This window comes from Acanthochromis polyacanthus, chromosome 16 (assembly GCF_021347895.1).
Source record: "Acanthochromis polyacanthus isolate Apoly-LR-REF ecotype Palm Island chromosome 16, KAUST_Apoly_ChrSc, whole genome shotgun sequence".
Lineage (NCBI taxonomy): Eukaryota > Metazoa > Chordata > Actinopteri > Pomacentridae > Acanthochromis > Acanthochromis polyacanthus.
In genome coordinates this window covers 4,939,300-4,963,322 of record NC_067128.1, presented here as the reverse complement: position 1 = coordinate 4,963,322, position 24,023 = coordinate 4,939,300, and the positions used below count along the sequence as shown (strand labels likewise).

Sequence of the window (24,023 nt, the reverse complement as noted above, 5' to 3'; positions counted from 1 at the left end):
GCTCTGGTGTCGGTGCCAGCCTCCGAGTTTTTTCTTTGTGCTCAAAGCCCATATTCAGTCCTCTGAACAATAAGAGACACCGGGCCGCTCAAGTGGCCTCCGCAGAGCCGTGTGTTGTGCAGCAATCAATATTTTTAAATTTCATATTTACTCCAATTCTGGCCTTGGTTTTGATTTGTTTTGCCGGCTGGACAAAGCTGCACTAAAACCCTGTGTTTTCATTTAAAATAACAAATAGGAAAACAGTGCCACTAACAGGCTCCTCTACATATCAGACGGGTTTCAGCAGCCGTGCAGTCCCGGACGCTGCCAGCACTGCTGATTGAATTTCCTCATTATTTCATTATTGCCCTGAAGATGGCTCGTGGCTATGTGATGTGCTGTGTGAATGTGCACTTTATTATACCAGCTAACCCCCTTCTCCTCCGCTGCGTCCCCACTGCTCCGCCCCTCGCTGGGTTTCAACCTGTCTCAGCAGTTTGGACATAATTGGTTGAATAAACAGTTGTGGTTTTAGGAGCTGATGGTGCTGCTTTGCTTTGTCTGGTAATATCACGACAAACTGAAGCGGCAAATGGATCGATGCGACATGTGATTGATCTATCTGTTTGATAGACTCCAAGCGGATCTTTAAACAAGTGACTTCCAGTCCGTCTTAATGGCCGGTTGCGTGGCAGGTACTTGGGAGGGATTGGCAGTGCAATATAGCCCGTAATAAGTGATGCCAAGGTATCCATTACAAGTTAGCAAAGCTATTATGAGGATGTTCATTATTTTGACAGACAACTTCAGTTCACATGGAGCTGAGTCAGAGCGGAAAACTATTTTAAATTTTCTCACACGCCCTCCCTGCGCTTCACATTGCAGCTCAGTGCAGGAATGAAATGTAGAGAATCATTTTTAATCAGGTAACTGCACAGCATGTTTGGACACAAACTAAACGTGTAGGTGCTGGTCTGTCATATGGTGCAATCAGTCAGGTCCTGCATTCATTCTTCAGCATGGCAATGATGCTAAATGTACAGAAGAAGGAGTCGTGCAGCAGATTAAAAGGTACCTGCAGAGCTCGGATTGCATTGGGTTTGCAAAAGACACAGGGACGAGTTAGCATCCCACAAAAAGCCTGGAACAACCAGCTGCAAAGTTCTTTAAAGAACTGAGTGTACCTTGCAGGACTCCACTCTAACTTTTTAAATTAGTTGCATTTCATGTAAGTTCTCACGGCAGTTCAGATTTCCTAACACATTATGTAAATGACTGTAAACAGGATTAAAGGTGCAAGTAAATGTTTCATACGTTTAATCTGTCTTTTGCAATAAGGATGATCTGAGACTTAAAGTTAGTCAAAGGCAGCTTTTCTTCCTCTACATTATCAGCAGTGGTAAATGTTGTTATCATTTCTGACTCCTCGCTGCTTTGGTTTGCCGCTGCCTGGTGCTGAAACTCTGCAGGGAAGGAAGGCTGCTCTGCCGGTCATGCACCTGTCATAGCACAGCCTCAAAGAAATACTGTGTTTTTTAACGTTTCAATTCAACAGTTCATGAATTGACAGCAAAAACACTGTTCCGATGGAAAATATTCTGGTATATATGTACACTTTTTAAACCCTCACATAGCTAGAATATTGCTGTACTTTTATATACCTACAGTGGTTAGGAATCTTACATTTTGTGTGATTGAAGCAGACTACATTATTTACACTGTGGCTGATTGAAGTGTCAGCTCAGTAATGCATGTGACTGCACTATTTTGAGAAAGCACTGCAACAAATAAGCTCTTCATATTGTTTTCATGTTGTTGCCATCGTACAGGCTAATTTTGCTTTCATTTGACAGAAGCGGACCAGCAAAAAGCTTGGTTCCCCGCAATGCTTTGGCGACAGTCTTTGCAACAAATGCAGTTCATAATATGGCGGTTTTGTCATATCTCAGTGTTTTCCGACAGGTGGAGGATTTTCTTATGGTGGTTTGTGGTGCAACTTAAACTTAATGCATGTAGCCTAGGTTGTTTTTTGAAGCTACAGTTTACTGACGTTCTCTCAACATGCGTTAGCTACTTTCTGGCTGTGCACAGAGAAGCCTCTAGTCTCTGCTCAGTTGCTGCAGCTAAACACGACTCTAAAAACGGTGAAAAACAAATTCTGCTGTCAGATTCACCTCACTAGAAACTGAGCAGTTTTGTCTGTCTGGGCAGACACACACACAGACCTGCTAAATGTCAGGCTTGTTGCTGTGAACAATGAAAACTGACAGATTTTTGGTTGCATTTGCGACCTGCCTGGAAGAGCAGATGCTGTGTAAAGGCAAAGGGAGGTCGCACCAAATGCTGATTTGAGTTCTTTCAATGAAAACTAAAAACTAGTCCTGGCAATATATTCGAAAAATTTCTTGAGTTTCTTTTTGTAACTTTTGCACATTAGTGTTTATCTCTGATGCAAAATTCATGCAGTCACACATACACGAAGGCCATCTGAGTTTCTCGCTGTTCCATTTGCCACTTTCTGATGCAACTCTGATTTGTGTGTTGAATGTTTTTTTATTTATCACCAAAAGCCTTAAAGAGAGGCAACAAAAACAACAGTCAAAACAGTATTCTGTGTCGTGCGTGCATGCATACATGCATTAAAGCCTCATAAAGTACCCGATGTGGTGCCTCAGAATGCAGCACATCTGCATTGTAAAGGAGCCAGTGGTAACTAATTCTTTGATGAGCTCATAAGAGCCTCCATTGGAGACCCACACATGCATTTCTGAGAGTGATCTTTGCCCAAACCAAACTTCTGAGAGAAGAATGGCAGGGGAAGAACAGAGGTGGATGCAAATGAGGAGGGGTCCATTTAATACATGGTAATTAGACTCCGGCGTGGCACGGAGGGTGACCTTTTCATCGTCGGCCATGAGTCGTATCTCGGCAGAATGGAGCTCTCTCTGGAAATAAGAAGGTATTAAGTGAAGTCCAGTATAGTTGACACTACAACCCCAGGAAGGAAATTATTCATCTTGTCAAGCATACACTCTCTGTACTTCCTTATTTATTTATTTTGTCATACACAGCTTTGATAATTGCATTTTGCTCTCGGGAAAAATGTTGCCAATTCAATCTCTCCCTTGTTTTTGATGGCAGAGTTTGTTTGGTGCATATATTAATAAATTTAACATGCATTCCTGATTGTACGGGCCCTCTCATCCAAATGCACATTAGTCATTTTGGAGATAAAACCAATTTCAAAGCTGCTGATGCTGATGGATTTGTCTAACAGATAACTATGTTTGTTTGTATCATTTCCTCCCTCCATTCAAAGCGCTGAATTTATTATTATTATTATTATTATTATTATTACTGTTGTGTTCCAGTGGGATCGCTGCAGTTACCCTGCCAGGAGTTGATTCACATTAAAATGACTTATCCTGGATTTGTAAAGTGTAATGGCCGCTCTAACTGATGTGTCACACAACCACCATCTTTGGTGTTAACAAACTCTAACACGGATTTCTATTGTTCTATTTTCAGTGGTGAGTCTGCCAAAGTAATTAGACGCTTTATTGTCATGATAATGCAGTGCAAGACAGCTACACAATGGATTTTTAATTTAATTCTAAGTCTAAGTAAGGTCCGAAAGGAGTTAACATATATGTTTGTGCACACAAAGTAATCTGTATAAGAATTTTACATATGTTTGTGCACCATTCATTATTATCAAGGATGCCTTAGTGTTAGTTTTACGCATACAATCACGGATAATAATGCAGTTTGCTGTGTTAATCTGCAGAATACCAATCTCTTTAGAAATGACACAAGAGCCAATGATGAATCAACTTGTTGCCATCTGTTCAGGTGTGTGATAAATCGGTTTGATTTCAGCTTCTTCAATTGGAACATTTTCTGGTTTCTTTCCTCCTCTGTGACAGTAAACTGAAAATCTTTGGGGCTGTGGACCAAACAATTTGGGATGTTGTCTTGGACTTTAAGAAACACTGACTGACATTTTTCACCATTTTCTGACCCTTAATAAAGCAAACAACTGCTTGATCAATCAAGAAAATTGCTAACAGGTTAATTGACAAAGAAAATAATCATCATCTGCAGCCCTAAATGGCACCTTACATCTTGTAGATACATCTAATCATATATATTTACAAATTACAAACATTTAAATCACATTTGTTTGCAATAGTCTCATTTTTTCATATCAGTCGTCTTTGACAGTAGGAGGAACAGTTATCTGATGTGTTTATGTTACCAAGGTGACACACAGAGGAAGTCATATCTTCTCTGGTGATGCTACACAGGATGTTCCAGATGAAGGAATTTTGTCGAAGGGAAATTCCCTTAAATGAAAATCCCAGAACAGAAAGCAGGGAATACTGTAATGGAACACAATCAGTATTTTCATTGAACACAAGAAGCTAACATTAGCTTACCTTGCTAGCTACAGCTCATAAAATCTTAGAGAGAAATCAAGCTTTTGTTAACTTCAGTATAAAATCAAGGACCCTTTGTTTCCAAGAATCCAATGAGTTTTTAGGGGTGAATCTGCCACCAGAATAAATGGACATTTTGTCGTAACAGGAAGGAATGAGGACTGGTCTCAGCAACTTTTAATACCTCAGGTTTCATATTTTTCATGCATGTTGTCACAGATTTTTAAAGTGTAGTTCATGACTTAACCAACTGTGGAGCCTTAAAGCCTGATGTGCCTGATCTTTACATATTGCATGAAGCAGACATCAGGATCCAGTTTTCACCTGAAGCCCTTTCCTCCTCGGCCAAGTTCAAAGCTGGTGTCGATTGCGAGCCATTTGAAATCCAGTCCATCAACATCGGGGAGTAATTTGTCTCTGAAACATTCACCTTTTGAAATGAGAAACTACGCAACCATGACTTACTACTCCGGTACATGTTGCCTCTGACCGAAGATGAAATGAAGTGAAAATATCCTCCTGGAGCTGAATTCTTTTCCCTGTGCTGAGTTTACAGTCGTACCTTGAACTGCACGCCCCCCCGTACGGAATAATTGCTGAGGCATTCGTTTTTTTCTCCCCTTCTCTCCAATTGATAAAGAGGGGAGAAAGAACGAGAAAATGAGTACTAAAGAAGACAAAAGAAAGGGTCAATGTGGAGAACAGGAGAAGAGCCACTGGATCCATAATTGTGTAGTCGTGAGTGGGCAGGTTTTCCACATGGTTGAATGATGAGCAAACAGGAAAAAGAAAAACTCATCGGACGACCACACAAAGTCGTGTCGACACACAAATACGCACACTGCAACACACACGAGCCAGGGGTTCACAGCTGTGGCCATTTATTATGGTTTGTTGAGCACCAATGCTCACTGTGAATCTGACCAGATCAGGCCTACTTCAGTTACTTGGATACGACAGCAGCTTTACGTAGCACACTGCTGCACAGACAGGGTGTTTGCATCCTGCCTGCACGTCCTTGTGTGCACATATGGACGTCTTTGTGTTTAAATGTTGAAATAAATAGGTTTCTAATCCCGTGTCCTTGTCCGTGCATTCATGCATGTGTGTTTTTGTGCTTTTTATTTGCGTGTGTGTCCTTGTGCAAGTGTGTGGTGTGAGGTCAGTCAGAGTGCAGTGAGAAAAGTGTGTCATCAGGGAGGAGGTACTCTGGTCCCTCCTGACTGGTCTTTTCAGCCAAGTGAAACACCAGCACTGCTGACAAATAACTGATGCAGAAGCTCTTTCCCTTCTCCCCCTGCTCTCATTGACAAACTTCGCCGTGCACACACACACTCGCACACATGCACTTTGTCACAACCGGCTGCGCTATTTCGCAGTGTTTCGCACATACAGTAGCAAACACTCACAGGCGGCAGAAGTACACACACACGCACACACCGGGTTGCAGTTGCACAGTTCTGCAGTGTTTTGCAGACGCACACAGTCGAGCACAGAATTGCTTTGTCACATTAAGTCGCACCAGTCTGACGCCGTCTCTCACCCAGTCAGACAGAAAAGCACACATGTAGATGAAAATTCACCAGGATTCACACTTCAACAACAGCAAGGAGGCACACTTGTACAGAGGGGACGCAAGCTAATGTAAACCCGCCGACTAATCGCAACCGCAAACATGCTGCCGGGTACTGTTAAGCAGGATTTGTCAGTAGCAGAAAAAAAGGTCTGTGTTGTTATGTGTGTTTTTCAAAGCGACCATATTGCAGATGTATTGGTTAAAACAGCTTGGACGATTATTTAATGCGTAGGCTCCACATTCATTACCCACAACATATGCTGTCAGTACTGAAATAATCCCTCTATAGAAAATGAAACGACGGAGATTTAAGGTTATTGATTGAGTTGTTCTATCAAGGGCAAACATTTGCTTGTGTTAGTCATTGAAATGGTTGGATTTTAAATTGAATTTGGATTGCTGAAACAAAAGAAGCAAACCTATTTTTGGCATTTTATGCTGGCCTGTATTGTGAATTTAATGATATGCCTCATTTTGTATGGCATTGTATAGAATGGATTCTTAGCTTGTTAATTGAATAACAGTCAGTACATTGGATGATAAAGAATGACAAAAATCTGATCTCTTACTTATTACATGTTATATGCTTGAGCTGGACAGTCTGCTTTGTCCTTTGGCATGTTTTTATTTATTGATCTGCTTCATTTATATCTACAGGTCTATTTCGGTCAAAAAAGAACCGAGGATGCCAGAACTTATTCCTGCTATGTGCGCCCAGAGCTCGTATTGTGTTGAGGTAGAAGGGCGTTTAAGTACGAAACACTTCTTTGCTTGATATCAAAATTTCCTGAATTCAAAGCAATGTCATGTGACTTGAAGGTTTACGGACTCATATGATTCAGATTTATGGTCAATAACATTTACAACTTGTGACCATTGACTCTATATAAAGATCGATGAACACTTGGCAGCATTACTCACTTGTCACTCAAAAAGGCCACGCCCTTAATTATGCATGACTTTAAGTTTTAATACAGTTTAAACAGGGCATTTATGTAGCAATTCACAACCTGTACAGTTGCCATGAATGGGGAATTTAGTTATAGAGACAAAAACAGTTTTTCGTACCAGCCTGTAAACATGTTCATTTCTGCTGTTAAATTTGAACATTTTACCATGGAGGTTGATGAAGATTAACTCACTTGTTAATCAGCCTCAAGTGGACAGTTGTGGAACTGCAGCTTTTGGTCAATCAGCATTGGCTTAGCTTGGCAGGAGGTTGCTGCTTGGCAGTTGTAAAACAGATTTTTAATCTCAGGGAGACTTTTCCTCGTTAAATAAAAAACCAAATAAAAGAAAAAGTGAATCTGTAAGTGTGAAGTCATTGCATTTTCACTAAGGCCAGTCGTAAGTAGGTCCTCTATGAAACTGGAGCGTGTTTATTTTTGAATTATCCTCCAGTATCTGAAGATGTCTCAAACTAAATATATCATACCATTCAATAATAAAAGTAAAAATTGATTGCAACTGTATTTAAAAGATGGCTCTAGGGACCATGATGACACCCTCTGGGTTGTGGACTATTCTGAAGCCATTTTGGTCTTTTGAAACGAGATGTAAGGAGTGAGGTTTGGATCTGGCTGAAAACTCAAGGACACTACTCAAGGTAGCTCCATGTATGGTAGCCCCATGTCAGTCACAAAACGGCTCCATCCTAAAACAAACCCTGCTTTATTGCATACCTTGCCATAATTTACAAAACAAATATCATGCTGTATTAAAAGACATTTAAAACAAGTGATTGAGACCAAAGACTCATTAGGAAAATTTTTACTGAGATAACAAGTCAGGTGACAAGTTCGGTCATTTTCTAATCAACGTCTGTAAAAGCAAACTTCTCTTCTGAACCGGTCGCCCTCTGCTGGCTGTTCGAAATGTTGTAGGTTTAGGCTTCACTTTTCCAACTAGGAGTTTGTTATATATACAGTTTATGGCTGCAACCCAACCGTGCATCAGTGAAGAGGAAGACAGATGTCAGGCTGAAACGAACCAGCAAAGGCTGACAGAGTAGAACGTTTGACTACTGATACATATAAAGTTGACACACAGCCTTACTTACTCCTCTTTTCAAAAACTGTTTCCTTATCTATTCCCCCCCAAACGCACAGAAGGATGCACACCAGCACTCAACCCCAGTAGAAGCTGCAGCCAGAATTTACACAATGCTCACACACTAGTAGCTGCATGACTGCTGTAGTTTTTGCTTGGTTGTGGTGAATGAGGCAGGCAGTGCAGCGTAGTGGTACAAATACAGTAAACACATTTCCAACCAGGCAGGGAAGTTGTTTGAGTCGGAGAGGCCGTCCCCAGCTGAGTCGGCTGACTGAGAGTTTTGGGCCATGGTTCTGACAGCAACAGACCCTAGGAGAGGAAAACATGGCGGAGATGTGCATGTTAAGGAGGTTGTTGCAGTATTTATTTGTGTCTATGTACAAGCAAGATAGCAAAGAAAGGAGAGAAAACAACAGTTTATCTTTGTGCATTTGTAATTTTTTGTTAGTATAATGAAACTGCACAGTTCAGGGAAAGCTTATTCACACCCAAGACAAAGTTGGATTTATCATTAATTTTTTTTTGACCAATAGGTTTCTACTGGCTGGAAATGGCATCAGCAAGGGACAACAGATAGTGTTAGATAAGTTGTTTTAATAAAAAAAATGCTCTTGAAATTGTTGCTTGTTTGAAAATAATCCATCTTCCACTTGTACGTGCTACCATGTTCCAGAGCATCCTAATATGCAATAAATTGAGAACAGCTGATGCAGTAGTTTCCTGAGCAGTTATAAGTCAATTGGAAGTTAAAGGCAAAACCAAAGAGCTTAGTAAGACTGCAGTTATGACTCATCTCCAAGAGACAGTGGTACATTGTGGCTACTCATGAGACGAGGAAAGGCTATAAAGACATATCCAAGTGTTTTCAAGAGCCAGTGGATATAGTACAAAGTTTCATCAAGAAGAACAAAGAGTTTGACTCTGAAGAATCTGAAAGTGCATAGTAGGATGCATAAAGTGACCCCTACACTGGTAAGAAGAACCCAAAGATGTCGTCCAGATCAATCTGTGCAATTCTGGGAGCAAGATCTCAGTCAAACTCGCCAGGAGACACTCTACAAGGCTTCTCTCAATGGCTGCAGACCAAGACCTTTGCAAAAGTTTCCCTGTACAAAACATAAACCTTTAGGTCATCCGTTCTGTGGACAGATGAGGTAAAAATAGAGTTGTCTGGACACAAGGATGTGGCTTTGGTTTGGAGAAAGAAGAGAGAAGTGTGTAACATCAAGAACACCATGCCCACGGTCAAACATGCTGGAAGGAATGTGATGTTTTGAGGGTGTTTTCCAGGCAGTCTTGTCAAAGTAAATGGCATCATGAGAATAGACAACAACAAGAAGTTTCTGGAGGTGAACTTGAGGAAGGCTCTGCAAAAAAAAACTTGTCCTTGGGCAGCCATGGAGCTTCTAACAAGACAGCGATCTGAAACTCATGGTCAGCATAGTAATGAAATGGTTAACAGAAACTTATCAAAATTGAGAATCTGTGGAGGCAACTGAAGATCGGAGTGATGGTGAGAAAGCTTCCAACCTCAAAGACCTGGAGTTCATTACGGAGAGGAGTGGAACAAAATCCCAGCAGAGACATTTAAAAAGCTTGGTACCAATTACAGGAACTGTTTGATTGATGTTGTGACAAATAAAGGCTTTGCTATTGATTACCAAGGAATGACATGAATACAAAAACCACTGAACTTCATCGTGAACATCTCGAGCACGATGTCTTTTTTCCATGTGTTTGTGTCATTTCCAGATAGAAGACACCTATTGATCACACACAAATGAAACCTTTGTGCTTGTGTGCATTCGTTTTCTGCAGGAGCCCGTAATGGTGTGTGGTCATTAGGATTTTCCTTGGAACTGAATATATAATATACTGTAATGGCATGTCTTGAGCAAGCGCTTTAACTCTCCTTGGCGCCTTTTAATGGGTTGCTTAAAAAGAGAGAATTGATTTCTTGGTTTATGCCTCAGAGATGCTTCCGTGTAGCACCGAGGGCTACTGTAGCATTACAGGTTTCTCAGCTCCTCTGTGCACAGAGTGGAGGGAGAGGAGGAAAAAAAGCATGAGAGAGGGAGACTTTGCAAAAAAGAAAAAAAATAGAGAGTTTAGTTTCTCCCCAGCTCTTTAGAGTTTCCCTGGTGAGTTTGCTGGCAGCCTGTTTGCTGGCGTAGAAGCAGGAGGAGCAGCAGCAGTTGGAGGTAGAGAGATTGCGATAAGCCCCTTCAGAGGCAGACAATAGACGGTATAATGCTGTTGGAATTAACGACTGGCATCCCATCGTTTCTCATCTGATTAAGACCCAGTGACAATCTTCTTGCTACAGTCTCTAGTTGTCACCAGCTATGACTAATGAACTGTGATATCCTGCTCTCCCTCTCTCTCTCTTTCCTTCTCCACGTCTCACTCTCTCTTCGCTTCACGCTCTATCGATTATTGAAATACTCTCCTATCCCTCCCATTCTTAACACGCCCTAGCAGCCTCTCCCCCCTCTTCTCCTCAGCTCCTTTCATTTGCCCGTCTGCCGTGCTCTCGCTCTCCTCCCTGTGCTGTCCTTTATCTTGTACCATTCATTTGGCTAATTTGATATTTGGAGTTGATAGCGGCTCTGAATAGAGGCCCGTGTTTTCACATACATTTGTCTCCATCTCCCGATCTCTCATTTCTCTCTCTCCCTTTTCTCTTCCCCCTTCCTCTCTTTTTCAGAGCAGCGATAATGAAATCAGGCTCCAGCCCTTCATCTGTATTAGCGGCATTTGCGGGTCTAAGAGAGACTAACAGCCTGCTAATTCTTTGCCTCTGATTCGTTAAACTGACAGACATTTGCATAATTTAGCTGCCCCGCTTTCTCCTCCTCAAAGGTTGCCTGCAGACGCTTCTGATATTGAATAGAATTGAAAGCTGTCAACATAATGGCTTGTTTGATCAGATTTGAATATTTGTTTAGAGATCAGGACGGGAATTACAGAAATATGCCACTAAAGTGCCGTCGATTTCAAAGAAACCAAATTGATCCACTGTGAGGAAAAGTTAAATGTTTTATTTTGTCTCGTGACAAGTTAACCTGATTATTTTCACGGCTTTCCGCTCCTCTCTGATCCATCTCACCTTCAAGGTCTCTGGTATTCACACGCTCTTTTACCCCTCCTGAAAGTGGGCTTCCAGGAAAGGTTTCCTCTCTTTCTCTGTGATGCTGACAGATAGCAGCGGTGGCTTCTCTTTTACCTTTTTTGCGCTTCTCGCGGTGCTTCCTGTGAATAATGTACACATGCGCAGTCACATGGAAAAAACACACGCAGACCTCTCACATACAGGTGTTCCATTAACCTTGCAGGCTGACAGTGTCTCCCGGTAGCTTCATTATGTTGCATGATTAGCTTTAAACTAGACTGCTGCTCTGAGGGCTCACGTAGACACTGACTGGCCTCCCGGTTGTCAGAGGGCATCGGCAGGCTTTTCACCACAGATAAGTGGCTGTGTGGGGGAATGAGAAGTTGTGTGCGAGACCCTCTCCTCGCCCTCCACCTCCATGCATTAATAAAGAGATGCCAGGTGCCCTCTGTGAGGAAAGAGACAGTGAGGGGAAACCGGCAGCGGAGGCAGGAGAAGCGGGAGGAGGGGGTCGGTAATGTGGTGTGGCATTTTAGCGGCCTCCTTTTCCTAATGGTGCTTCGGTCTCGCTGGGATTATCCAGCCGGCACGCTGTGTCACGGTCGGTAAACTGCACTGCGCCGGAGGGAAAGGGCGTGCTGAGAGGGGGGACAGGGGTTGCAAGGTGGAGGTGTCAGGAGAGAGCAGGAAAATGTTCTCAAAAATGCCCGGAGGTATGCAACCTTTATCAAAGTGAAGGGGCCTGAGGGAGCGCATGAAATAGCAGCCCGCCGACCCCTTCGCTGTGTGTTTGGGCTTCACAGGGGTGGAAACCGAACTAATGTCAGCTGCACGAGTGGAGGAGGAAGAACGGGAAGAGATGCAAAATGCTTGTTCAAGTTAACGGATCATGTATTATGGGTGAAATGTTAAATCTTGTAGCTCACACATCACCAATTCCTGTCATTTTTTTTTCAACTTTTACAGGGCAATTAAAAAAGGGCTCCAAAGAAAGCACTTTGTCCTACTTGAATGTTCTGGAGGGACTGCTTGAGAAAGTGTTCCACTCTCCTCTGATGAAAAATGTCTGTAGAAATGTATAAAACCGCACTCCCTCCGGAGAGCAGTTTGGCATTTTTGTTTTACTGACGTCCCCGCCAGCCCTGCTTTTACAATACCTGTAAATTATTGCTCTGCTCTAAAGCCTCCCCTTGCCACTTTTTCCCTCTTCCGTCTCATCCCTCTTTGTTTCCTTAACTTTCTTCATTTATAAACCCCCCCCCACCCAACCCAACCCAACACACAAATCTCATATCTGTCTTCCAGCAGCCTTAACATTTAGCTCTGGTACACAACCACACGAGCAGCGGGTGTATCTTTCACGCATTAATTTATTTTTTCAAGCACTTGCTGTCATAACTCCAGTCTCAGTCCACCCATAGTCTGTGAATTCATAGTAGTGCCTGATGTTTTTTGAACACAAACATACTCCATCCCCTTTCCATTTCTGGCTCATCTCTCTCTGAGAACCCGGGGCTGACCCTCACAGCATATCAAATTCTACATTTCACAGCTTTTTTTCCCACTGACACTGCTGAGCACGGGGAATATTATCCACATATTTATTCCTCTCTGGATGCAAGTTTTCCCTCCGAATGCACTCTCTACATGCATGGCCGTGTTTGCCGCCACCGAAGGTCGAAAGGCCGCAGACCTGTCCCTGTTTGCTTTGCATGCGTTCCATTAGCATCGATCGCCTCCTTCTACGTGAAAAGTGCAGTTAATACCAGGCGTGTAGCTGGGCTTGTTTTATTTATGAACGTGTGCCCGTGGAGACATCCATTATCTTCGTCGGTTACCAAGTCCCAGTGAAGGAACTGGTCTCTGAGTGTTACACAGAATTCCAAACTGTTTCTACCAGGAGCCCATTGCTTTAAGCACATTTCTCTATAAATGGACCCAGAGGCTTTGTGGAGTCAAACATAACTACACTAATCAGTCGCAGCATTGAAACCACTGACAGGTGAAAGGAATGGCATTGATCATTAGAGCTGAATGATTATGATTTTGCTCATTTAGTCAAGTCCTTTTAAAGTCCCAATTCTTTGAGAGGCAGGCAGTTAGTGCTAGTAATTTAACAGCATAATATACTCTATTACATAATACGAGTCACTAGAGACAGTATTCTACATTGAGTACTTTTAACACCATAGTACATATTGCTGTTTGTACTAACATAATTTAATATTGTGGTATTCACTATGCAACTGAATGCTTCATCCACCACTGCACATCTCTGTCAAGGGAAACCAGCAATGATTAAATCAATTAATGGCTATGTTTAAGGTGAGGTTAGCACATCTGCAGTTTAAGGAAGGCATTTCCTTTAAAGAAGGCGATGAAGCTTTATTGTGTGAAGTGAGTCTCTCCAAGTTGAAGTAGCATCATGTTGCCACAGAATAGTGTTGCTATAAGGACAGTAAAAGTACTTGAGTCAGGTATAACAGGCCTCGATATGCACAAATATTATTGGAAGTCTGTGTTTTGTGAAGTGCTGCTTACCATGGATGAATGTTACTAGTGGAAACGCATAGCTAGACACAGTCATCGCAAGCATAGTAATGATGGTCATGTGTCTGGTTTCTAGAATATTTTGGGTTTTGAGAGTCCTATTCCTTTCCTTGTGAAGTGGTTTGAAGCAGCATTTGCTACTTTCACATATTTTTGGGAGAGAGTCTCACACTGTGCTGTCCTTGTCCTAATCAAGCAACTTAGTAGCATCTGAGCTGACTTAGCTGGTTCTGTTTGTTTATCTATCAAGAAAAATACATTAGAATATAGGAATAGTCGGGCAGGTAGTGGTAGATACACAGTAGGTGTTTGCACTGTACCGTTTAGTTCGTTTAGGAAATGAATTGACAAAATTAAAACTTTCTGAAAGTTTTCTTCAGAATCAGACTTGTTGATAATGCCACCACCATGCATTATTTGATTCTTATTTAGACACATGTTTATTTTATCACTGTTTGAGACCAGCCATGCTCCACCTGTAGGATAATGCATCCTACCACACCACAAAAACTGCTTCGAAATATCTCAAAAATCACGACACAGACCTAAAATGACTTCCAAACTCTCCACATCTCAATCCAATCGTGTATCTTGGGGATATGCCAGAATATTAAGTGGTTAAGAGGTTTTAATGCTGTGGCTGGTTGGTGTATGTCGTAGCTCATAATTCAGCCATGATATGAAAGAGTATGATTCAAGCAGTTCATATATTGAATTAGAAATGAGAAGGAGCTGGCTATAAGTGAACTTACAAGGGAGCATTGACAGATACTGTGCTGTCCATGGCAATTCCTTTGATGCCAATAGGGAGATAAGCCGCCTCTCATTTGAGGCTGATAAAATGGGAGCAAAATGGTTAGTGTGGCCACGTGTCACGGGTTTGTCACAGGGTAAGACTTAACACAGATCATTAGGCCCACATGTCATTAAAATGTGTAGTGTGAAATCTGGCTAACACGAGAAAAGGGAGAACCAGATTGAAGGAGAGCGAGACACCTCATCTGCTTCAGTAGTAATGTGCGTCTCTTTGTGGTCAACTAATTAAGATTAAATTGAGTGAACTGATTGTTGCAGGGTTTGTTCTGCATGTGGTTTGGCCTGTCAGCAGCGCTGTCAGAGGAGCGGAAAGAATGAAGGAACAAAGAAGAGATGAGAGCGGTTTAAGTCTCTCGGCGTGTGAAGGAGGTGACAACTCATCAGCTGTAGTCAGACGCAAATCCCGGCTTCCTGCTTTTACATTAAATACATCGAACTGCATTTACTGTCTGCCGTTGTCATCTCGAACCTGACAAATGTGTGTGACAAGTTTTATTTTAGAGTGTGAGAATTTTGTAGGCTGCAGAAATGTCATATCAAAGCCAGAGATGTGGAACCAAACGGAGAAAGAAGGAACAGAGTCAGGCTGGGTAAACCGACTTGATGGAAGCTTTTATGAGCCTTTAAATTACATCCAGTGACCAGAGATGGAACTAGTGAATCACAGTTACTCTTTTGTCTGTGATAGTGTTCTTTTGTACTTTTGTCTTTTGTTGAGTATTTTGTAAAGTAATTTTACTGAAGTAATTAAAAAGGTTTGGTGTGCCAGTAAATCTCTAGATGCCACACACAAAGACAACAAGTCGGCGGCTCATTTAAATACCAGGTGCAAGTGGTCAAGTTGAAAAAAATGTGCAGTACACACAACAATATGTAATAAAGAGAAATGTCACATTCAGCTGTGGTGGAACATGAATAAAATCAAAATCCCTTACCACAGTAAAGGGACCAGTTCACCCAACAGACCACAGCCTTTTTATGCAGGATTTGCTTTGTTTACTGAAACCGGTAGAACTGGCATGACTGTATGTAAAACACGGATGCAGCAAGTTTGGAAGCCTTGAGTTTGAAGTTTTGCCTTTGCCATCTTCATTTCTTGAAACCAGATGCAACAAGTGAGGTCTGGATCTGACTGAGAACTTAAGGACATTAAGTATGCCAGTACATAGGTGACATTTCAACCACAAAGTAGCCGCGTCCTAAAACAGAACCTACTTTGTTGTCCATTTTCATCTAAATGACACCATAATTTACAAAATGAACATCATGTTTTGTTGAGAGAGAATTGAAACTAGCAATTGGAACCATCAAATGATTAAGGAAATGTTTACTGAGGTAATAAATCAAATGAGAAATGGTGAATTTCTATAGATTTCTATACAATCAGACTTCTTGTTTGCAAATCGCCCCCTGCTGACTGCTAGAAATAATACAGGTTTAAGGATTTTTTTGCCCATGTTTTATATAAAATCTATGGGTGATTGCAGCACATAAAAGCTGTGCAATTACCTGTAGTCAATGAATTTCAAGGATACTGGTAGTAATTTCCAGTAGATTTGCTGATGTTGTTTCAGGATCCAATTTAAGCAAAATTTTTTTTGCATTAGTTCTAAAATGTTTAGGAACTTCAAGATAAACACTACAGACACCACCATTCTGGCTCAGTTAATGCCATGTTTAATTATTGTCAGACCTAATAGAGGTTGTGCTGTGTAGGAGTATAAATGATGGGATATGGACTCATTTTCCTGCTGTAACATTGGCTTGTTACGCTTGGCAGTTGGTAATTCATTTTTTTTCTTTTCTTATTTCTTGTCTGAGGATGACATGGTTCAAAAATCTGTCAGCTTGGCTGTCATTTGAGTTGGCAGTATAATTTTATTATAATGCTCAGTATCTTTCAGTCAGTGAGGTATGATCAGACTAAAGTTATTTGTGTACCATATATGCATCATGTATATAAAATGACAATGTTTAAGCATGGGATGGGATCAGTAACTTTTAGTCAAAGTGCATTTTAAAGTAAATGTTAATTTTGCTGGAGGATATTCGTACACGAGCAATTTTACTGTCACTTGAGTACAAATTCACCATAGTAGCAGTACTTTCATTTTAGTAAAATAATTTAGTACCATCATCACTTCTGCTAATGACGTGAAAAGCAGACATGCTGCCATAGTTGACATAAGTGTAAATAGCCTCTAAAATAGTCCCAAAGGCACCCAGTGGTGGGGATTGCATGGTTCACAACAACATACAGCATGCAAAGCATCGAATGTCCACTATTAATTAAGATGCAGCTCTGAAACTTCAGCTGTGCTTGTTCATTTCAAAACAAATTTAATTGAGCAACTCTGCATGAACCACAATACATGTTTCCATCTCTGTTCAGGTGGAGTGTTCTGTTTTTGTGTTTATGGTTTTGCAGGGTGTTGTAGTCAACAGATTATCGTGGGCATCTGGTGCATGTTGATTCATACTCTGTCTGAAGTGTTGGATCTGCCTACTGAGGTGCCACTTGCGTATTAATTATGACTGCATTCCACTTAGGCCGGTCCTGCTATTGTGCCGGTTCGCAGTCGTGGCTTAGCGATACACTTAACGGAACTGAGTCATCGTTAATGACATTAATTCCACCGGTGCTTTTACTGCTGACAAGTTGAAATGTCGGCCATGACAGCAGCCATAGCAGTGCCGTGCTACTGCTGTACAAGAATCAGGAAACCCTGATAACGCAGGTGTGATTACGTGAAGTACTAAAATACTTGCTACATTTACTGTACTTTTTTTTTCTGTCAGAAAACAGTAAAATGTCCCCAACGGAGTTTCCCAATCTGAAGTAATACTTTGCTTTTGAGTCAGAATAACAGTACAAAACAAATAAACTGGGTCTACTGTCATATATGACAACAGATAGCCATTAGCCATCATAATTGAGAACTTTCGGCAAAATAATGTATTTTTGCTTGACAGATGACTGAAATTGTTGGTCCATCAGTATTCAATGTTCTAAGGTTTAGGGATGTAGTGTCCAGGCCATCATCTCATTAGCTGGACAGTCGTCGGTGTTCCTTTCAAAAGAAGAAAAGCACTGCATCTATTGTCCGCCGGGGTTTATCTATTATTTCTGGTGATGTGAGAATACACACACCCACGTTTTCATACCTTTCATCTAACTTTTTTAACATTTGCTAAACATTTACTCAGAGTCGAAGCCAAACTTCCTGACATCATGTCCAGTAAGTCATCTGTGTGGCTGCATTTTGTTCAAACAGATGGCCAAAAAGTTTAGTTTAACTTTGCAAATAATAGTTGGTGTATCATTTCAGTAACCAACACCGCAAATCATTTAAAATCAGCAGGCAAACTCCTCAGTTGTTCTGGGATCTTGTGCAGGCACACCGTCAGTTGACCAAGATTTTGACCCATTTCCACCACTTAATTAATGCCTAATTGAAAAATACAATTTCAAATTACAGATTTAAATAAAAGTTGCAAACATTATTTTGAGGAGTTTCATTGAAATAATAATGTTGGTAATTGCACTGACTTAGTATTGTGTGTAGCATAAACTCAAATTTCTGCATCAGTTGATTTTAAAAATTACGTTCATGTTGAGGTATCTTAATACAATTGGCTTTATAACTTAGCTTTTCTTTACATTCATTTAAACATTTTAAGTCTTCATTATTTTAACATGCCTGGATGATTTCACATGATTAGGACTAGTTAATTTGATTGTGGAGGAAAAGCTAATACCTCCAACTCAGTGTAGTTTGTTGGTTGGACATCATAAATTGCTATAACTGAAAAGAAAAGCAAACATGCATTAATTATTCTGTTCAGCCCAAATGTGAGTAAGAGTAGAAAAAAAACAGAAGCAAGGATATCACCTGCACAAAGAATCCCTTAGGATGAGATGTCACCAGTCAGAATAGTAAATGTAAAGCAGAATATGCAGGAAAAAAAGGTCTGTTAAATTGTTTGTCCAACTAACTGATTAATCAACAAATTATGTCCAGTTTCCATCTCCAGCTTAGTTCTAGCTTCAAGTGGTGACCCTTTTAAATTTTGAAGCAATTTAAATCCACGTCTGGCTTTAGTCTGTACAGACAGTGAAACTGTAACCAGGTCTTCAGTGTTAAATTTCAGTCCTTCTGCATTTGATCTCGGTACGATAGTAAACCATTTCATCTGAAAACTGTGTCTCCAGATGACACATTACTCATTTCATTGTCCCTTCTACGATTTGTATTCAGGCTCAGATTTGCTGATACAATAGCATTCATGGAACATTTAATAAATGCACCTTTGAGTATTAGTAAAAAAAGAAGCTCTGTCTGCCTGTATCCTGCACCTTACTGAGGATCGATGGTCACTTTGACAGTTGTCCAGCCGTACATCAGTGCTATATGTCACTGGGCCTCATCACGGGCTGGTTGGGTGCCTCCATTTAGCTCATACATTTATCTCCATTTGCCCATCCATTAATCTCCCTTTACTGTAACCCATCCAGCAACTGGCTGGCCAAAGCAGATGAGACGCCCCATTACTTATTTAGCACCACTTTAAAGGGGACCCATGTCAATTGAGAAGCCGCTCTCGTTTACGGTAACAACATTTGCCGAGCGGCCTCAAACACAGCGGGCCAAAGATGAGATCGAGCGAGATGGAATCAAGTCAATAAAAAAAACATGGTGGACGATGTGCCCTGCGGTCAGATAGTTAAGTGAAGGTCAGCCTGTCGGGCTGTTGTTTAATCTGGTGGCACTCTGCACGGTGACAGGCGGACAGATTCGTAAGGCCACGGTGGGAAAAGTTGCCGACCTTCAATATCCCGCTAAATCGATGTGACCAGCAAAGGAGAGTGATAGTTTTTCCCTCCGTAATGAAATTTCTTTTTTTGACCCACTCATATTATAGTGGGTCCTTGTTCCGCGGACGGCAAGTTTTGATGCATTGAGAGCTCATGTGAAAAGACACACGATAAGAGGTGGGGGGACGGATTCTCCCACCGGCTCAAGCTTTTCTCTTTATGTGAGGGTGCTTGTGTGGAAAAGGCCAGCATGGACACTTTACCCAACCTAATCATGATTCGCCTCTTTTATCTGAGTGCAGACCGACTGTCCAGGCTTATACATCACAACCATAGACTCCCCTGCTTGTCTGTATTCTCTCTCTTCCTTCTTCTACGCTATATACTGCTGTGTATCACCCACCGATGCTCTGGCAACATATTAAAAAGAAGGATAGTGGCTGCTCTGTTATTGCCAGGAAAGTGATTTACCATGGGGCCACATTCCCACCATATTGATTAAACAACATGTGTGTGTGTGAGTGTTTTTTTTCCCTCTTTCAGCCCTTTTCCCCATCTCCCTGGGCTTTTCTCATTTTCCCTCTCTGTCATTGACGGTTCTCCTCCTTCGCTTCGCCCTCGCTCTCCCTTTTCTCTCCTCCTTTTATCTCTCACTTCACTTCCGCTATCTCTGATGTTACCCAACAACCTCCACCGACACTCTCCCCCGCTCCAGTCTCTCCCCTTCCCTCTCATCTGTGTTGGTCATGGACTCATGTGGCTGATTGTGTGTGAGAGTACAGCTGAGGCAATGTGGGGAAGGAGGAGATGGGGAGGGAGCAAGAAAGTGAAAATAAGAGAGACAAAGAAGGCAAGACAAAAAAAAAAAAACCTTTCTCTCTCTAGTACTATCTACTGTGGCTGCAGCACATTTCGTTCATTCAAATAAAGAGCAAAAAATACATGCAGGCTCTACAGATTTGTGGCACATTCAAAATTCTCTGAGCAGTTTCACAACACGTTCTTTCTCGAGTCGCTTATTCAGAATGCATCCTCCAAAATCGATGTTATTCTGCAGAACCGTTTACAGAATATCAAGCTCACCTTAAGGACCGCAAATAATAGCAATATTTGCTAGTCAGCTGGTTATTTTTTGATTCATCAGTTATCTGCCAAATTAAACACTGCTAAAATGGCCATCGTAAATTGCAAATCGCTTTAGATTGCTTGTGTTTTCAATATTAGCAATGCTTAGCCACACACAATAGCAGTTTGCCATCAGCATCTGTCAGATTGTTTGCTATGCGTGCAATGATTATATGAGTTGCGATAAATAAGCAAATATTAAACTGTGCACTTCTGATGTATCTTTATGGTGCTAATATTGAATTGTTTGTAACCACTGAATTTAAAAAAAAGTTTTTTAGGCAGAAACTGTATATAATAGATGGACACAGGCTGAAGATCTGAAAAGTAAAAGTAATGTAGAAGTGAATGTATTATTTCCAACAGCCAGCAGAGGGCAAAAAAATAGATTGCATAGAAGTCTATGAGGAAATGACCGTATTTCTCACTTGATTTTCTAACTTAGTAAATGTTTTCCCAATGTGTTTATGGTCTCACATGCTACTTTAAAGTCTCATTCAATACAGCAGGATGTTAATTTAGTAAATTATGGTCCCATTTAGAGGAAAATACACAATAAAGCAGGGTAAGTTCCAAACTCAATGCTTCAAAACCACAAACCAGGGGTGATGTCTTGCTGGTTATGCCAACCTTTTATGTGCAGTCTGAGGTTGGAACCAACTTTATTTTTTTCATTTTGGGAGCCTGTCATTCTTTCCATCAGAAAATGCTTCTTTATCACCTCTAATTTTGCCCAGAGAGCTGCTATTTGGGACTCGGTTTAGTTTTGGGGTATCCAATTAAAATGGTAAACAGCGGTGCTTTTTCGCGTTAGCTATTCTATAAAACACAATGTGGATTCAGTGTCTTGCCCAAGGACTTTAAGGGGCTGGAAATTAAACTGCCAACCTTGCAATTAATGGCCAGCCTGCTCTACCACCTGAGCCACAGCTGACACGGTACAAATTTTAATTTCTCTTGAACAGAAATTGACTGCTTGTTCATTTCAAAGGACTGCCTTATTTTCTCTTTTGTGTATTTACTATTGCTTTTTTAAATTATTTTTTTAAAAGACAAAAGTATTTCTTATCTTATTAATTGATGGGTTCAGCTGTGGAATAAGGTTTGCAGCTCTACTTTGCTTCTTTGCCTTTTTAAAAATTTTATTGCTCAACTATTTGTGGAACTTCTCAGCTGGATAACCCAGTGCAACACTTTCTCCCAGGAGAGATTCTGAATCAATGAAATGTCGTTATTCCCATTTTTTTACGTGATCTTGCGCCTCTTTTCTCCCTCTTACATGGCTAACCTTTCAATCAGAACCAATTTTGGTGGACATCACTTTGGAAGAACTAGTTCTGAGAGACCTTAACCCGACCTTCAGTCTGATTGCTGAATAAATGTCTTTAATGATTTATTGCTTATCAAAATCTTTGTCAGTTCATTTTCTGCTTGTTGACTAATCAATGAACTGCTGTAGCTGGAGTTACATTTAGATAAAGCTGAGCTTCTCTCTGACCAGTCAACTCGGAAATTCTTCCACTCTCCTCTCTTCTTTCTTTCTCCCTTTGTCACTTTTTTTGGACAAGTCAAGCAGAACGTGAATCTTCGGCCAAAGTAGATTACATGAAGTTTCCATTCCTAACGGAGATGGCTGCTCAGTAAATCTGTGTCTGACCTCCATCCAACTCAGGTGGAAGGAAGGTCGCAAACCCTCTCCGGATGACGCACATCGACCGATTCAGATGTAATTTGCAGTCGCTTTGACAGCGGTGTAAAATCTGCACTCTGACAGAACACGTTCCCGAAGTCGGCACCTCTCCTGGAGTTTAGTGCATGCCTCATTCTCCTTATCTTTCCCCCTCTTTCCCCTCCTTTTTTCTTTATGGTCATTTCAGTGGCCTCTCTATTTGTTCATTCCACTTGCCTAGGCTGTCTCCTAGGCCATTAATCTATACCTCCCCGACCGCTCCTCTGAGCCAGACCGGGCTGCGGCGCCACTCGGTGCGCTCTGAAAGGCCGCTGTGTTCATACAGATATGAAGCGACGGACAGAGACAGAGAATGGCTTTTAGAGAAAGCACCTAGAGACATGAGATAAGTGGGAGAGAGAAAGAGAAACGCATGAGGAGAAAACGAAAATACTCTCGTCTTCACTTTTCATGTCGTCTAGGACAGGAGTGAAGAAATCATGTATGGAGGAGTGTGAGACGATGTTGCCCTGAACAACTGCACCGAGGTTACTGTGGTGTCTGCCCTTTTGAAAAGGTTGAGATTTGAGGAGATTAATATGCCGTCGGATCACACGGGGGGATTTCTGGCTCGACTGGAGCCGGCCTGGACAGGCAGCAGCCGTCAGTGGTGATGTGGGACTCAAGCAGATGGCCTGGCTTAATCAGGGAGAGAGCTCCGTCCTGGGTGTACATTTGTATGCACCTGGGTGGGAGACAATGTGTCTCGGAGTAAGAAGTTTTGTGTTTGTACTATAAATAAATCTGCACTGATACTCCTGACTGTGTGTTATGTAGGAAAGAGCAATGAAGAGATGCAACAAAATCGGCAATAAAGGCGGCTCTGTCATTATGCATCATGTAAAGGATTGGAGCTGACTGAGTTGGGAATTTGATGCGCAGCACATCTGAACCCTATTTCGCTTCAGCTTTAATGTAATTGAACTCTCTAAAAAGAAAACATCAGCCTTTAATTTATTAGATATCTCCTTGTACTGTTCCATTTTGAGTTAAAGCTGTAAAAAGGCTCTTCGAAAGCAACTCACTAATGTAGATCTGCCTCTGAACAGCATTCTCAGCATGTGTTCGCATTTCAAGTGAAGCGAGCGAATCACCTGTTTTTAACAGTCAATAGCTTTGAAATCAAATTCATTTTTTCATAATCATATGCATGACAATTAGGGCTGAACAAGCACAGCCAAAATGAGAATCCCAACTGTTTTGATTTCTGTTGAGATTGCCATTGTTTATGATTATTCATTAACTTTAGGGACAAAATTGTCAAATGGAGCACTTGCATCAAGACGTAAAATAATCTTAACCTAAATTCACTGCATCTCAAAAAAAATGCCTCACTTTGCTGAACATCTACTTGTTGATAGATATTCCAATTTACAGATGTTTCCTAAATGCTTCACATGCAGGAGATGCTACTTAAGCAGCTGTGCACACAGAAGCTTCGAGTCTCCACTACTGCAGTGCAGCAACTCCGACATTTATGTTGTTGAAAATTACTCTGAAAAGAGCAAATTGAGGCATTCTAGTATTAGATTTACAAAAGTCCAAACCAAATGATTTGATTTACAGGACTAGCTGAGCATTTTAGATTTCTGTTATAGTCGATGGCAATTTGGAAATAATAGTCAAATGTAATTATATGCACAGTTATTGTCACAAGTATTTTGATCAGTGTTGAGATCACGATTATTTATCATGATTATCCATTGATTCTGGGGACCAAGTATTTAAATGAAGTCACTCCAGTTTACAGATGTTCAATAAATGCCTTCCATGCAGGCAACAGTAGATGCTAGTAAGCAGCTGTGCACAGAGAAACTTCTAGTCTC

General features: G+C 41.2%; 1 protein-coding gene and 1 long non-coding RNA gene across 5 annotated transcripts in view; one reads left to right on the top strand and one right to left on the bottom strand.

Moving 5' to 3' along the window:
* LOC110951560 (kelch-like protein 29) overlaps positions 1-24,023 on the top strand; it is a 326,566-nt gene that overhangs the window by 67,433 nt on the left and 235,110 nt on the right. The window lies entirely within an intron of this gene.
* LOC110951561 (uncharacterized) overlaps positions 6,947-24,023 on the bottom strand; it is a 33,206-nt gene continuing 16,129 nt past the window's right edge. For both annotated transcript variants that reach the window (XR_002595733.2, XR_007947492.1), the window contains exon 3: positions 6,947-8,358. This is a non-coding gene — a long non-coding RNA (uncharacterized LOC110951561). The remainder of the gene's footprint in view (positions 8,359-24,023) is intronic.